The sequence below is a fragment of the Bombina bombina genome, chromosome 5 (assembly GCF_027579735.1).
Source record: "Bombina bombina isolate aBomBom1 chromosome 5, aBomBom1.pri, whole genome shotgun sequence".
NCBI classification, from domain to species: Eukaryota; Metazoa; Chordata; class Amphibia; order Anura; family Bombinatoridae; genus Bombina; species Bombina bombina.
In genome coordinates, this window is record NC_069503.1 from 443,580,563 (window position 1) to 443,586,181 (window position 5,619).

Here is a 5,619-nt window from a genome sequence, read left to right on the forward strand (position 1 = left end):
GGTTGACAAAAATGGGGGGCTTCCCCCCCCTTTCCCCTTTTTTTTTTTTTTTAAAACAAAGGCTTTTTCACCTTTTATAATGGTCGTGTAATAGGGTTAAGAAGTCACATAATATTATAAAGGTGTTTTTTTTTTCATATCACAATGGTTGACAATTTTTTGGGGGGCTTTCCCCCCCCCCCTCCCCTTTTTTTTTTTTTTGTCACTTGTTATTATAAATGTTTTTCACCTCGCATAATGGGCGTGTAATATGGCTTTTTGTCACTAATTACTACAAATGTTTTTTCACCTCTTATAATGGTCGCAAAATGGGGGCTTTCCCCCCCCTTTCTTTTTCCTTTTTTTTTTTTTTTTTTTTTTTTTTTGAGTCACCTGTTATTACACTTGTTATTTTAAATGTTTTTTTTTTTTTTTTTACCTCGCATAATGGGCGCGTAATATGGCTAAGAAGTCACATAGTATTATGTAATAGGAATAGTGATTATTAAAAGGTACAATTCACTAAGGGTATTTATAAGAGTATGCACAGGGTTTAGGGTTTTTTTTTTCCAAGAATTATCACAAGGTTGTTAAGGAGGGGGGTTGTATTATACCCCCCCCCCCTTTTTTTTTTTTTTTTTCTCACAATGGTTGTTATGGATAAGAATCCACATATTATTATAAGGTATTTCACATATCACAATGGATGTGTTCCTTTTTTTTTTTTTTTTTTTTTTTACTACAAATGTTTTTTCACCTCTCATAATGGTCGCAAAAATCGGGGGCTTTCCCCCCCTCCTTTTTTTTTTTTGTTTTTTTTGTTTTTTTTGTTTTTTGTTTTTTGTGATACGTGATATATAATAGGAGCTGAGGGAGAATTAATAACTATAATAATAAAGTAGGTATTAAATCTAGGTACAAATTAAATAACACGATATAGTATAACATTAAAAGAGTATGGGTTATAGAATGTATAATTATCATAAATTTTATCTTTTCTAACTGGTTGCCATAGGAGGGATTCCATCGTTTTTGGATTTATTTCCCCTATTTTTGATGAATAAATGTTGGTTATATGTAGTGTGGTCCCTTTTGTTGGGTTATATGTGTTTTTTTTTTTTTGTTTTTGTTTGCCCCCCCTCACCCCCCAGGCCACATCCACTACACAAAATACAGGGCACAAGGAAATAATAATTAATGTCTAAAAGAATTATACGTTTAATATCCCAGAACGTAAAAGGGCTTAACAGTCCACATAAAAGAAATATGGCATTAAATAGTTTTCATAAAGAGAAGGGAGACATCATATTTATTCAAGAATCCCATTTTTCTAGTAACAATACGCCAAATTTTACAAATAGATACTACCCAAAGATATACCAGAGTATTAATCAGAGAAAGAGAAATGGTGTAGGTATAGTGATACATAAAGACATACCCTTTCAACTCATACAAGAGGAAAAGGATGTGGAGGGGAGATTTGTTTGTTTAGTAGGGTTGCTATACAATAGACCAGTAACCTTAGTGAATATATATGCACCAAACAGAGGACAGAAGTTATTTTTAAAAAAAATATGTAATCAAATATTAGACCTCCAAAAAGGTACGCTAATCTTAGGCGGTGATTTCAATATCTCATTAGAACCTAAAATAGATTGTTCGAAATCTAGAAGTAATATATCGAAATACATTATTAAAACAACTAAAGCTAACCTTTTATCTTTATCCCTGCTAGATGTCTGGAGGACTCTCCACCCAACTACAAGAGATTTTACCTTTTATTCAGCATCACAAAAATCCTACACACGGATAGATTATTTCTTTATAGATCAGAAGAGCTACATATTGGTTAAAAATGCCAAAATTCATAATATAACCTGGTCGGACCATTCAATGTTATCAATGGATCTGGAGTGGCCAGATAAACCAATAATATCATACCAGTGGAGATTAGATGATAATCTTTTAAAGGATATCCAAATAAAACAAGACATTGAAAACTCCATTGAGACATATTTTAGTACAAACAGCCCCGTAGACACCTCTTCATGTACTTGGTGGGAGGCGCATAAGGCCGTAATAAGAGGGGAATTTATAAAACATAAAGCGAGAATAAATAAGAAATCAAGAGAGCACTATAATAATCTTTTGGACTCTCTTTCTAAGACAGAACATAAACATAAAAAGGACCCCTACAATAGCCAATTAACTGAACTCCTTAAGGAGGCTAGAGAAAAATTGAACAACTATTTAATAAAAGGGGCTCAACGTAGAGCGATACAACTTAAAAATTTTTTTTTTAATGGTGGTAATAAGGCGGGAAAACTGTTGGCAAGGGCAATCAAAAAAAGGTCATTACAAACATATATCCTTAGAATAAAAGACAAACAAGGCAATTATAAGGTAGGCAGCCAAGATATAGCTAAAGAATTTCAGATATACTATCAACAGTTATATAACTTGGATAATCAAAAGAAATCAGAAAGCTCCGTAGAGGATAAAATAAAATATATAAAGGAGGTAAAAACTCCCGTGTTAACAGAAGCTCAAAAAGAAATGCTAGATGAGCCTTTTTCCCTACAAGAAATAAAGCAGATAATCCAAAACCTGGTCATAGGGAAAAGCCCTGGGCCGGACGGTTTCAGTACAAATTATTATAAGGCATTTTCTGATTTATTAGCCCCTAAATTATGGGAATTTTTTAATTCTCTTAGCCAAGAATCGGCGTTCTCAAAAGAAATGCTAGAAGCAAGAATAATAGTACTACCCAAGCCGGATAAAGATCCTAGTGAAACTGCAAATTATAGACCGATCTCGCTGTTGAATAATGATATAAAAATCTATGCTAAACTAATATCTAATAGAATAAATAAGTTGCTACCGGAAACTATAAATAAAGATCAAGTCGGGTTTGTGCCAAGAAGAGAAACTAGAGATAATACGATAAAAGCATTACATTTAATAAAATATGCTAAATTACATAAGATACCATCAATAATATTATCTTTAGATGCTGAGAAAGCATTCGACCGGCTAGATTGGTCCTTTTTGCAGTTGGCACTTGAAAAATTCGGTTTTGGGGAAAATATTAGACAATGCATCTCTTATTTATATAAATTTCCTTCTGCCAAAGTGAAAATTAATGGCATACTCTCGGAACCAATTACAATCTCTAATGGTACAAGACAGGGGTGCCCTTTGTCACCCCTGCTATTTGTTTTATCCATGGAAATATTGGCAATAAAAATTCGTATGGATAGTAAGATTAAAGGCATTACGATAAGGGACCAAGAATATAAAGTAACATTATATGCAGACGATGTACTATTAACATTAACCGAACCGGTAAGGTCTATTATAAATTTAGAACACTTACTCCAAGAGTATGGGATATATTCAAATTTTTCAATCAATAAAAATAAATCGGAAGCACTTAAGATTTCGTTATCAGAAAGGGTATACCAAGAATGTAAAACACATAGTGCATATATCTGGAAAGATACCTCATTAAAATATCTTGGAGTTCATTTAGCATCAAGTGATAGTAAGCTCTTCTCTGAAAATTACTCTAAACTATTAACAAACCTACAAACAGATTTAAAAAACTGGGCATCAAAGACATTGTCATGGGTAGGCCGTATACATACAGTAAAAATGAACATTCTCCCTCGAATCTTATATTTATTTCAGACAATTCCTATAAACATTCCATATACATATTGCATAAGCCTTCAAAAAATAATAAATTCATTTATCTGGAAACAAACAAAGCCGAGAATTAAAAGATCAATACTATATATGGGTAGGAAAGTAGGGGGCATGGGGGTACCAAATATTCAAAATTATTATAGAGCAATAACATTGCAAAGAATTTTAGATTGGCATATTAATGACAAAAATAAAGCATGGATATTGCTAGAAAATAGCTTGGTATCCCAACAACCACTGAAAGACTTTATATGGACTGCAGTAGAAAGTAAACCAATAGGTATCAAACAATTTCCAATAATTAACCATACTTTTAATAATTGGATCAAAATAATAAAAGAATCTGTTAATATATCAACAATTCCTTCCCCTCTCTTACCAATAACAACGAATATAGAATTTCAGGGGGGACACATTCCTAGGTATCAGAACCAACAATCACAAGTAGAACTTATACCGTTAATTAAATTTTTAGAAAATGGTAAACTTAAGCCCCAAAGAGAAATAATGAATTTAGCTAAAGGTAGATACGGTAATTGGTTTAAGTATTTACAACTGTATAATTTTTTAGAACATCACCCAGAAAGAGCAAAACTAACTCGACAACTAACGAACTTCGAAAAAATCTGTCTCACAGAGGCCCCCATTAAAAGTACTATTTCATTTAGTTACAAATTACTTATGGCCACTGAGGAGAGTATAAAACATGGATATGCACTTAAATGGGAATCGGAAACAGGGATTCAATTAGAAGAAAAAGAATGGTTAAAAATTTATAAAAATACAGCTGGCTCATCTTCATCTTCTAATATACTAGAATTAAATTATAAAATCCTGGCCAGATGGTATTTGACCCCGGCTAGGTTACATAGTATCTACCCAAACGCCTCCAACCAATGTTGGAGGGGATGCAGGAGGGTGGGTAGCATGCAGCATATTTGGTGGGATTGCCCTCTGGTTAGAAATATTTGGGAAGAAATGTCGAGGTGTATCCAAAAGATAAGTGGGATAAACGAGTTCCAATTAGATATCTATACAGCTTTACTAAACAAACCTATTATAGGTATTTGCAAAATAAGAGCTAAATTAATAACTTATATATTAAATGGAACAAAATCTATAATAGCCAGAAATTGGAAAAAAATCTATGTTCCTGAGAAAAAAATAGTTACTGATAGAATCAATGAACTTTTGATACTTGAAGAATATGAATATCTAAAAACTAATAGGGAACATATATTTCAGATGATTCGGTTTTACTGGGAGGAATATATGAATAGACCAGACGTAGGGTAGAGGAAGGGGGCCTGGAGGGGGGGGAGGTATGTGTTTTTCCCTTTTTTTTTTTTTTTTTTTTTTTTTTTTTGGGACACACTGAGGTATAAATGTAAGTGGAACAAACTAGCTTTATACCATGTTTAAGAATATATACGACGTTTGTTCAAGTTTATGTGTAAATTTTGTAGGTTATTGTAATGTTGTAATGGTTTGTTGTGTATAATAAAAGTAAAAATAGAATACAAAAAAAAAAAAAAAAAAAGAGAGGGGGAGAGAGCAAAAGAGAGGGGAGAGAGAGCAAAACAGAGGGGGTGAGAGAGCAAAAGAGAGGGGAGAGAGAGAGCAAAAGAGAGGGGGAGAGAGCAAAAGAGAGGGAGTGAAAGAGAGAGAGCAATAGAGAGGGGAGAGCGAGAGCAAAAGAGAGGGGGGAGAGAGAGAGCACAAAAGAGAGGGGGGAGAGAGAGCGCAAAAGAGAGGGGGAGACAGAAAGAGCAATAGAGAGGGGGAGAAAGAGAGAGCAAAAGAGAGGGGGAGAGAGCAAAAGAGAGGGGAGAGAGAGAAAAAGAGAGGGGAGGGAGAGCAAAATAGAGGGGAGAGAGAGCAAAAGAGAGGGGGTGAGAGACAGAGCAAAAGAGAGGGGAGAGAGAGCAAAAG